Here is a 12,318-nt window from a genome sequence, read left to right on the forward strand (position 1 = left end):
GTGCGGTCCGTACATTCCCTGGTGGGGTGGTGGTTCGGTGCGTACATACACGGCTGGGGTGGGGGTTTGGTGCGTACATACACGGCTGGTGGTTCGGTGCGTACATACACGGCTGGGGGGGGTTCGGGGGCGTACATACACGGCTGGTGGTTCGGTGCGTACATACACGGCTGGGGGGGGTTCGGGGGCGTACATACACGGCTGGTGGTTCGGTGCGTACATACACGGCTGGTGGTTCGGTGCGTACATACACGGCTGGGGGGGGGTTCGGGGGCGTACATACACGGGTGGGTGTTTGGTGCGTACATACACGGCTGGTGGTTCGGTGCGTACATACACGGCTGGGGGGGGGTTCGGGGGCGTACATACACGGGTGGGTGTTTGGTGCGTACATACACGGCTGGTGGTTCGGTGCGTACATACACGGCTGGGGGGGGGTTCGGGGGCGTACATACACGGCTGGTGGTTCGGTGCGTACATACACGGCTGGGGGGGGGGTTCGGGGGCGTACATACATGGGTGGGTGTTTGGTGCGTACATACACGGCTGGGGGGGGGTTCGGGGGCGTACATACACGGCTGGTGGTTCGGTGCGTACATACACGGCTGGGGGGGGTTCGGGGGCGTACATACACGGGTGGGTGTTTGGTGCGTACATACACGGCTGGTGGTTCGGTGCGTACATACACGGCTGGGGTGGGGGTTTGGTGCGTACATACACGGCTGGTGGTTCGGTGCGTACATACACGGCTGGGGGGGGTTCGGGGGCGTACATACACGGCTGGTGGTTCGGTGCGTACATACACGGCTGGGGGGGGGTTCGGGGGCGTACATACACGGGTGGGTGTTTGGTGCGTACATACACGGCTGGTGGTTCGGTGCGTACATACACGGCTGGGGGGGGGTTCGGGGGCGTACATACACGGCTGGTGGTTCGGTGCGTACATACACGGCTGGGGGGGGGTTCGGGGGCGTACATACACGGGTGGGTGTTTGGTGCGTACATACACGGCTGGTGGTTCGGTGCGTACATACACGGCTGGGGTGGGGGTTTGGTGCGTACATACACGGCTGGTGGTTCGGTGCGTACATACACGGCTGGGGGGGGGTTCGGGGGCGTACATACACGGCTGGTGGTTCGGTGCGTACATACACGGCTGGTGGTTCGGTGCGTACATACACGGCTGGGGGGGGGTTCGGGGGCGTACATACACGGGTGGGTGTTTGGTGCGTACATACACGGCTGGTGGTTCGGTGCGTACATACACGGCTGGGGGGGGGTTCGGGGGCGTACATACACGGCTGGTGGTTCGGTGCGTACATACACGGCTGGGGGGGGGGTTCGGGGGCGTACATACATGGGTGGGTGTTTGGTGCGTACATACACGGCTGGTGGTTCGGTGCGTACATACACGGCTGGGGTGGGGGTTTGGTGCGTACATACACGGCTGGTGGTTCGGTGCGTACATACACGGCTGGGGGGGGGTTCGGGGGCGTACATACACGGCTGGTGGTTCGGTGCGTACATACACGGCTGGGGGGGGGTTCGGGGGCGTACATACACGGGTGGGTGTTTGGTGCGTACATACACGGCTGGTGGTTCGGTGCGTACATACACGGCTGGGGGGGGTTCGGGGGCGTACATACACGGGTGGGTGTTTGGTGCGTACATACACGGCTGGTGGTTCGGTCCGTACATACACGGCTGGGGGGGGTTCGGGGGCGTACATACACGGCTGGTGGTTCGGTGCGTACATACAGGGCTGGGGGGGGGGTTTGGTGCGTACATACACGGCTGGTGGTTCGGTGCGTACATACACGGGTGGGGGTTCGGGGCGTACATACGCGGGCGGGGGGTGGTGGGGTGTTCGGCGCGTATGCGGGCACATGTCTCCATGGTTGCTATGGGAGTTCGGTTCGGACGGTGTTTTTTGCGTACGGTTGTGAAATGGGGAGGACGGGAGGGATCGTACTTGCGCAGTCGGACTTTATTTTTCCGCACGGTGGGTTTCTCGCCCGGGGACGTGTCGGTGACTTTTCCCGACCCGAGGACGTGTGGGGAAATCTTCCCAATGCGATTCGTATGGACTTTTTTCCGTTCGAATCGTACTTGGCAGTTTGTACGCTACTTTGACGATTCGGACGGAAAAAAATCCGGATACGAGTCGGACGGGGAATTTTTTTACCGGATCGGAATTGGCACCTTTGTGTCCAGAGATTTGAGTGCTAGTTGTGCCAACATATGGCAAGAACTTTACTAATTGTAAATGGTTTATAATAACCGTAATCTTGAACAACATCCACCAAAAAGTATCTGTGAGAACTGCTGCTGTTATGCCAAGCAGTGTGCTCACATGGCCCCTTGACAAGTTCTTAGAAAGGTCTGTCTACTAGACATAGATCTTAAAAGTGCACTCTTCGCTGTGCGCAGAGCCAATGTAAAGCTCTACATGCCTATGTTTTTGGGCCACAAGAGCATCATACAATTTTACATATTTCAGTCTGCCCACTGCAAAGGCATGGAACCGGACGTAAAGATTATTACATTTGCATTAAATTAACCTGAGCTGAAATATCAGCCTAACTGTAACGTCCCTGTAACCTTTGTTTTTTTCCATGAATTTTAGAGTTTAAAAAAAATGCTAATTCCTAACTATAACGTCCCTGAAACCTGTGGTTTGTTCAGTGAATTTTTAAGATTTTTCAAATGCTAATTCCTAACTATAACGTTCCTGTAACCTTTGTTTTTTTCTGTGAATTTCTTAGTTTTTTTAAGTAGCAGTCGAATTTGCAGAGTGGTGAAGAAAGGGGACTGAGCCTCCGACCAGGACTCAGGAATTCTGTTGCATAGGACTTACAGGAAGTGCCAGAAAGGCTTCTTGTGCCCCTAAGGTCCGACAGAGGTAAAGTGGACTTCATCCCCCAACCAGTAGTGCACCAGGAAGCACGTTTGCAGAGTGGTGGAGAAAGAGGGGCATGGTACCTCTTAGCAATCCCATGGTGTGGGACTTACTGGAGGTAACAAGAGGGGTAGTTAGCCCCAAGGACGTCTTTGTGGGCCAACTACCCCTCCTGTTACCTCCAGTAAGTCCCATACAGCGGGATTGCTGCGCTCTGATAGCAGGCCATGCCCCCTTTCTCCACCAGTCTGCAAACGCGCCTCCTGGTGTACTTTTGGTTGAGGGATGAAGCCCCCTTCACTGCTGTGTGTCCTTAGGGGCCAACTAGCCTACCTGGAAACTCCAGTAAGCCCCACACAGTGGGATTGTTGAGAGGTGGTCACAGGCTACACTCCCATTCTCCACCACTCTGCAAACATGCCTCCTGTTGCGCTCTTGGTTGGGGGATGAAGTCCCCTTGCCTCTTGAGCGTCCCTGGGGGCCAACTAGCCCTACTGTTACCTCTAGTAAGCCACTTGCAGCTGGATTGCTGAGAGGTGGTCAGAGGCCATGCCCCCTTTCTCCACCACTCTGCAAATGCACCTCCTGGCGCACTACTGCTTGGGGGATGAAGTCTACTTTACTCCTAAGGCCCTCAAGATGTAAAGAGACCTCATCACCCCACCAGCAGTGTGCTGAGACATAGCAGGAGCTGGCCCCAGAGGCAGTCCCCAGAGTCCTCCATGGCTCCATGAGGGGGGCAGTGCAGACCCCTCCATTGCAGTACGGAACCCAAGGGATGTGGTGGTCCCTGGGGCTGTGGGTCGCCCTTCGGGCCCCCTGCATTCATTTCATGTTTAGCCTTGGGGAGATGGCGGTCCCCCGGGTACAAGCAATCCCAGCAGGCCCACCTGTATACATATTTTATAAGTGCACCAAGGAGGTAGTGGTTCTCTGGGCTGCGCGGGCCACCCCAGAATTACTTTCTAAAGATTGGCCTCAGGGAAGTCGTGGTCCCTGGCGAGTGGGGATGCCACATGAGCACCCCCACATACATAAAAAGCATTGCCTCAAGAGGTGTCAGTTCCCAGGTCTTTCATAAGCCCAAGGACGGGGTGCCCCTTGTGCTCCCTTCCTACTTTTAGTATGCCCCAGGGACCTGGCTCACCTGGGGGTTATTTAGAAGCAAGCGCGGGAGCCTGCACTTGTTTTTATTTTTCCTGCAAAATCACAAATATCGTAATTTGCGGCAATTTTTTTAAAAATAATTTTTGGCATGGGGAATTCCAGGGGGTACCCAAGGCATGGGGGTCAGATATTCCTACCCTGTCCCATTTTCCTTTTTGTAATTTTTTTTTGTGAACCTCGGGTGAAAGCAAGGCCCATGATGGCTGCCAACACTTCCTGACTAAAGTGTTGGCAGTCAATCAGAGCTCTGCATTTTCCTGTAGAAGTTCGTTATTTTTCCCGAATTCGTCATGGCCATAGATATCACTAACTATACTTTCTTAAATTTCTCCACAACTACTGAACGGATTTACACCAAATAACAAAATGCACAATCTGCCTAACCAAATCTACCTTTTTGCCGAATTTGGTGAAATTCCGTCCAGGGGTTCGGGCTACAGGCGTGTCTAAAGGTCGAATGGGAATTAACATGGAAAAATTCACTTTTTTTGGCACCCCTTTTTCTTGGCCCGCGCTTGACAGATAACCCTGAAACTTTCAATACACAACAAGACCTAACTTAACACTTTTTTTGGAAACTTTAGTGAAGATTCGTCAACAGGCACAAAAGTTATAGGCAAGTTAAAAAATGCTTGTACTATGGAAACATGGTCCTAACTATAACTACCTACTGGCATATTATCCATATAAATTTATATATAGTTGTTGTGTTTTTATAATATGTATGAATGAGAGAAAAGGAGGACAGGGAATACTTGAGGGATTTCTAAATGTTTATATATGTTTAAAAAAAAAGAAAGAAAAAACTAAATATTGTTTTGTATACAAAAATATCTTTTGAATATTTGAAAGTTTCAAAATGAAAAAATAAATAAAATATTTTTATATTAGTTAAATATTGTTTCTCTTATATTGTTTTCGTGGTACATTTAAATTGAAACAATACAGCTTGATAAGGAGTTTTTAGTGTTTATTTTTGTATGAAACAATGTTGGTCTGGGATGTGGCCCTGATCGATCGTCATTAGCTGAGATTAATTCTAGCATTCATGCTATCACTTTATTATTGGCATGAGTCAATCCCCTAAGTGTGACAGGAATGCCCGGGCGTTGGCCTCTTGATCACTGTATCACATAGTTCAAGCTATACCTCACTACTCAACCACAGCAAAAAAGGCAGGGGAGCCCCAGAGGTGCTTCTACCAATGTTTGAAAGGCAACCAGGAGGGGGTGCACATTGATGAAGACACATAAGTAAACGTATTTTGACAAACATGACCTTTTCCCTTCACAAGAAAGAGGTCGAAGGGATAGCTTGTACACATGTTTTCAAGTTTGTTATCTGCAACTTTATGAGTAAGTGGATTTTGTGAAAGGTTACGCTTGACTTTATTTGGAACAAACATTAATTTCAGATAAAGAAAAACAGTCTGCGCTTGCTTGTGGTATTGTCTTGGCCACTGGGATTCAACTGTTCCTGAGCTGGATCAAGACCCTGATGTATGAAGCCATTTAGCATTTCTTAAAGGGGCGGATCACTATTTCGACCCACTAAGAAATGCTAAATGGCCTTTTCAGATGTACCAAGGGCCAAAACTCGTTTCAATTTGTGATTTCTACACTGTAGAAATCACAAATTGTGACCGCGATTTAGGAATCGCAAATAGGGATTACCTATTTGTGATTCCTACAGCACATGGACAAAGCATTTCCTAAATGTGAATTGGGCATTTAGGAAATGCAATTACCATTGACTTCAAGTTGGTGGTAACCATGTGCAAAATAAAAAATGCATTAAAATGCACTATTTTAATTGTGAAATGCCCTAAGGCATATGGCAACTTACATGTGCACTGGGAAATTGGCATTTCTTAAATTGGAAATCGCAATTTTGGAAGTGGAAACCAGATCCTATTTCGCCCATAGGCAGGAATTCAATTGCAGTTCCTATCTGTGATTCTCCAATAGCGAGAATCGCTATTAGGGAATCGCAAATTTTGTACATATCCTTATGCATTTCTTAAATGGAGATTCCTACAGAGTCACTATTTAAGAAATGCAAACAGAAACCTTAGTACATCTGGCCCCAAGTCTTATTTGCATATAGATAGTATTTGCTTAGAATGGCATTGTGGGGGAATGGTCTGGAAAGTGGACCAAGAGAAATTTTCAATGGCAGAAATTAATTTCAAGTTCTCTGTTGACCACTTTCTTGTTTGCTTCACATGTAAAAAATGGATCACTGACGAAATATCGAGAAGAAGAATATCGAATTGCCAAAATATCGAAGGAAAAATATAGAATGCCAAAATATCGAAGCCCTATCTCCAAACAGGTAAGTACAAAAATATGGAATCCTAAATATCGTTGTAAAAAATATAGTTAGTCACAATATCGAATTATTTTAAATATCTTAAAATTAATGTAAAATTAATGAAATAAAACATATAATTAACTGAAACATACTTAAAAATACTTAAATTACTTTAAAAATAATAATTAATTCATGTAAGTAAAAAAAAAAAAGAATACATATATATTAACGTAATACTTATGAAAAAAGTGCAATATTTTTTGCGTAGGATAGCGGGCGGGTAAAATTTACTATTACCACTCCAGTAAGTGCAATAGTAGGGAAAACGTTGGATAGCGGAAGGGTAAAAATTACTATTCCCACTCCAGAGAGTGCAACAGTAGGGAAAGTGTTGGATAGCGGGAGGGTAAAAATTAGTATTCCCACTCCAGACAGTGTAATAATAGGGAAAGCATTGGATAGCGTAGGGGTAAAAATTAATATTCACACTCCTGAGAGTGCAACAGTAGGGAAAGCGTTGGATAGCGGGAGGGTAAAATTTACTATTCCCACTCCAGTGAGTTCAACAGTAGGGAAAGCATTGGATAGCGTAGCGGTAAAAATTACTATTCCCACTCCAAAGAGTGCAACAGTAGGGAAAGCGTTGGATAGAGTAGGGCTAAAAATTACTATTCCCACTCCAGAGAGTGTAACAGTAGGGAAAGCGTTGGATAGCGTAGGGGTAAAAATTACTATTCCCACTTCAGAGAGTGCAACAGTAGGGAAAGCGTTGGATAGCGGGAGGGCAAAATTTACTATTCCCACTCCAGTGAGTGCAACAGTAGTGAAAACGTCAGATGGCGTAAGGGTAAAAGTTACTATTCCCACTCCAAAGAGTGCAACAGTAGAAAAAGCGCTGGATAGCGTAGGGGTAAAAATTACTATTCCCACTCCAGAGAGTGCAACAGTAGGGAAACGTTGGATAGCGTAGGGGTAAAAATTACTATTCCCACTCCAAAGAGTGCAACAGTAGGAAAAGCGTTGGATAGCGTAGGGGTAAAAATTACTATTCCCACTCCAGTGAGTGCAACTGTAGGGTAAGCGTTGGATAGCGTAAGGGTAAAAATGACTATTCCCACTCCAGAGAGTGCAACAGTAGGGACAGCGTTGGATAGCGGGAGGGTAAAAATTACTATTCCCACTCCAAAGAGTGCAACAGTAGGGAAAGCGTTGGATAGCGTAGGGATAAAAATTACTATTCCCACTCCAAAGAGTGCAACAGTAGGGAAAGCGTTGGATAGCGTAGGGGTAAAAAATACTATTCCCACTCCAGAGAGTGCAACAGTAGGGAAAGCGTTGGATAGCGGGAGGGTAAAATTTACTATTCTCTCTCCAGTGAGTGCAACTCTAGGGTAAGCGTTGGATACCGTAGGGGTAAAAATTATTATTCCCACTCCAGTGAGTGCAATAGTAGGGAAAGCGTTGGATAGCGTAGGGGTAAAAATTACTATTCACACTCCAGTGAGTGCAATAGTAGGGAAAATAATAATTTAATATTTTATTAAAAATAAATAAATTATTAATACCAAATAAAAATATTAAAATCAATTACCAATCACACAATATTTAATAATTAATTCATTATAAATGCCAATGTTTTTTTATTAATAACCTATTAATAATTAATTAACAACCAATTAATTTTCAATACCAAAAATTAATAAATAAAATTAATACCAATTAATAATTAATTACAAATAAATTAATTAGCAATATACAAAAAGTATTTCAATAATTAATTATTTACAATTAAATTAATTCCCACCATATTCCCCTTATAAACCCACAACCCGCTACAAATAATAAATTAATACAATTAACATAATTATCAATTAAACAATAATACTAATTAATTACCAATTAATGAAAATTATTTACCAATTAATAATTAATCAACAACCAATTAATTTTCAATACCAATTAATAATTACCTAATAACAATTAAATTACTTCCCACCCGATTCCCCTATAAACCCACAACCCGCTACAGAAGTAAAACGCAAAATTAAATTAAAAATAATTAATAATTCCTAAAAATTATTATTTAATGTACTATAATTAAATTACTTCCCACCCTAATCCCCTATAAAACCACAACCCGCTACGGAATTAAATTACACAAAAATTAAATAACATAAAATTCATTACTTTAAAAATATTCAAACATACATTCCAAAATGTATACATACTTTTAACACATATACTAACACTTAAAACACTATAAAAAAATGTGATATTTTTAACAACTATATTATGACTGTCGATATTACCTACTTCTATATTATTTAAATCGATATTTTATTTCTTACCTGATTTTAGATATTCTTCACCACTATATTTTGGCAATTCGATATTCTGTCCATTCTATATTAAAAACTCGATATTCTGTCCTGTCGATATTTTGAATTCAATATTATGTCTCTTTACCGCCACATATGACATTGTGTATTTTTATATGCAGGTAAATATCTATCTAAGTATCTATTCACATGTTGTGATTAGAAAATGTGAGCTTTTGCTAATACATTAAAGTATATGCACACCTACATTTACCTTATGCAGGCAAATACGTTTGAAAATAGGAACCATTGAACATAGGTGAAGGTGTGTAGTAATGAATAGGACAAAACATTGACAGTAAATCAAATAAAATAGCACATTGCAATTGGCTACATGCAATAGAAGGCAGAGGGAGTTGAATTGATGTGCTTGAAATTATTATTATATTTGCTCAAATTAGGAAGCCAGCATAAACCCAGGGGTTCAAATGCCAAGGTCAACAATTTAGGGACAAGGCAAAATCTCCTTCTAGGGTGGAGGTGGATTTGGTGTTGCAGGCCCTAGAAGAGGATGGGTTGCCATTTGGACATCCAGGTAGCTTGGCAGGTGTGAAAAGGTAATCTGAATCTCCAGTCACTGAAACATCTGTGGGGAAACTTGGGAATACCTACCAAGAGAGGAACTAACATCTGGCATTTCATTGTTATGCATACTCTCCTGGTTCACCTGAAATAAACTGACAAATAACTCACTCTTCAGGAAGGACTTGTGGTGCAGATTCAGAAAACTTAACAGGATTACCTCATTGTAACGATTCCTCTTTCATCCTTTTTTGGGGTGTCAAAACCCAGGCTATATATGAGACGCTGACTCATTGGTGCGTACCTGTTGGCAAACAAAAGGAAGCTTAGCTCTGGAATAATTCCATTACTGAGATTGTTATGAGCTCAGTGCCTCAAGGATTTAAACAGAACTTTGATAGAGCAACAAGTATGATATTAAGCAAATCAATCTGCTGTAAAGTAGGACTGCCCTCAAAAGCCACTATTAGTCAATGTTCTAAGTGTGTGCCATTGACCGTGTGGGTACAAAGGCGTCAAGTGAGATGGATGAACACAAGCACTGAGCACAGTACTTGCCCCAAAAGCGAAGTCCAGAGCAAGTTTAGGACCTCATTTAGAGTATAGCGGTTAAACTGCCACGTCAGCAGAGGATTGTCCTCTGCGGACCTCATAGAAAAATAGCCATTATACTTAGAGCTCTCCCCTCCACTGAAGGCACTGAAACTTTGCTGATCATGCACCATGTGAATAGCACCACTCAGCAAAGATCCTAAAGCGGTAGTTTGTTACTGAAAACAAAAAAGGAAATATCCCTGACAAGCTAGGACTTTTCTCCCAGCGTGGGTGGGTGGTTTCTTTGGTTTCCTGTTTGTGACTGCTAGGCTTTCACTAAAGGTCTTGAGCAGGTACAATGTACTTGTGATCATTTGTTCTAAATGGGGCATATTTTCTGATATATGTTGGCCAATGGCCCAATGTCAGATGGGTAACTGGTCAAAGGTTTCTGCCAGGAGAGCCGTTGGAGGTTGAGTCATTGGAAACGCGGCACATCCCCTGACTCTAAACAGAACAGTGGAATTCCAAGTTTGGGAGATGTGACATCTGTCACATTTTGGCACATTTCCCACATCAGCCAAACTGTAAATGAGGTCCTTACTTTTTACAACCTAGAGACAAGTCAAAACATGTTAGTATCAGCAGCTCAGTCTCCACAAGGTCATCCAAAAGCATATCAGGTTTAAAAGACATCACTTGGCTTTTATGGAGCTGATATGCTATCTGGTGCTGTCTTGGGCCTGATGTATATGTTTGAGGAATTTTTTACATAAATTCTAGTGTGGCAAATTACTTGTATTTAGAGGCAATAGCAGTTTCCATCTTGTCTTGAGAGGAAAGGGCAGGTTCCGTCTTAGAATTTGGATGTAAACTTGTGTGGCAGTGAAAAAACCTCGGTTTCAGGATACCTATCCCTAGAAGTAGTGTGTGCTGATCTGCCAATGGTGCTGTATGTTCCATCTCTGCAAATGTCTACTCAGGGGGAAAGTCCTAAAGTAATCCATTTGAGAAGAAGTTTGAAGCTCCTCTCTCTGTGCCCCAAGTGTCAGCTTGCAAGTTTGTCAAATCTTAAACATAACATATGGCTTGGTATTCTAATGAAGCTTTAACTGGAAACATGTAGATTGATAATTATGTTGCAAGTAGCTTTTGAAGGACAGGGTGGATTCAATGTAGAAGTGATTGCACATTAACTGAATTTTGTATTGTTTTGTGCTAGAAACATTTAAACTCCATCAATCCTGCATATTCCAGAGTAAATCCGCCTGAAATACATAAATGGCATAAGGCCCTGCAGACGACTGCTCTATTGCTGGCAGAAATCATTGAGAGCTGTTTGTGTCCTGAGTGGGGACTGCCGGCCTGTGACAGCCCGTGGCAAATGCCTAATTAGTCGTGATCAGCACGATCGAGACCAGCTGTGAAGCTCACCTGACTGAGGGAGAGCAGAAACTGAGAGGACGACTGGAGCACGGCCCAGAGCCATGGCCAGGGCACCTACAAGACTGAAGATGGCGGGTGCTCCAGGACTTTGAGACTGACAAGGTGTGTGGCGGCCCAAGCGGAGCTGAACTGAGCAGACTGCAATGCAAGAAGCAGACGCGGAGCCAATCGCAGAATCAAGCCCGCGAAGGCCTGAAACTGAAAAACAGGAGCAGGCGGTGGGCCTCCGGGGCAGTGGCCTGGCACCAGAAAGACAGCGAACAGCTCGGAGGTGACTGGTGGGTGCTGTTGGTGGCCAAGGGGGAATGCCGTCTGCGCGGTCTGGTCCTTGGCCTGCCCCTTGATGTCTGGGGGGGTTGGGATCAGGTGACGTTGACTGGAAAGAGGTGGCCCAGAGGCCTGTGGCTTCTATTGAGATGTTTTCCATAGAACAGGGGAGGTGTAATTGGGTGAGAAAACAGCTGATGCCTAAGGGAAGGCCCCAATTGGTTCTGCACTTGCCCGGTAAGACATAGGGCCTGGCAGAGACCAGACAGAGGAGCTGTACCGAGAGGCACAGAAGAGGATGGCAGCTGACTGGATCTGGATTCCAGAGGTGAACGGTGGGTCCTGCATGTGGCGTTGACTCTATCAATCAATCAGGGGATTTTAAGCGCACTACTCACCTGTGAGGGTCTCAAGGTTCTGGGGGGGAGCAGCTCCGGTCAATCGAAGAGCCAGGTCTTGAGGGTCTTCCTGAAGATGTGCAGGGTGGGGGCATGTCTGATTTCTATTAGGAGCTCATTTCAAGTCTTGGCTGCAATGTAAGAGAAGGTTCTTTCACCCGATCTAGCTCTGTGGATTTGCAGGGGTTCGGCAAGAGCAAGGTCGGGGAATCGGAGGTTTCTCTTGGGTACGTGGTAGATTCTTCAGTATGATCACCCAGGACACCACCCCTTGGCACCCCACCCAAAGACTCACAACACAAACAGGCCCCAGTGAAGACAGAGAGATACAGGAGTAGGAGGAACCAACTAGAACAGAACTGGTAGCTGCAATTCAGGGATCTAGAGCCGCACA

At 45.0% G+C, this 12,318-nt stretch overlaps 1 protein-coding gene across 8 annotated transcripts in view; it reads right to left on the bottom strand.

The window, feature by feature from the left end:
• The window catches only part of LOC146805130 (P2Y purinoceptor 8-like), a 290,559-nt gene that overhangs the window by 185,061 nt on the left and 93,180 nt on the right, over positions 1–12,318 (bottom strand). For 4 of the 8 annotated variants that reach the window (XM_085622271.1, XM_085622272.1, XM_085622274.1 and 1 more), the window contains one exon: positions 9,500–9,583. The exons of the other annotated variants lie outside the window; for them this stretch is intronic. The gene's annotated coding sequence lies outside the window, so the exon portion shown is untranslated. The remainder of the gene's footprint in view (positions 1–9,499; positions 9,584–12,318) is intronic. 8 annotated transcript variants of the gene reach the window in all.

This window comes from Triturus cristatus, chromosome 8 (assembly GCF_964204655.1).
Source record: "Triturus cristatus chromosome 8, aTriCri1.1, whole genome shotgun sequence".
NCBI lineage: Eukaryota > Metazoa > Chordata > Amphibia > Caudata > Salamandridae > Triturus > Triturus cristatus.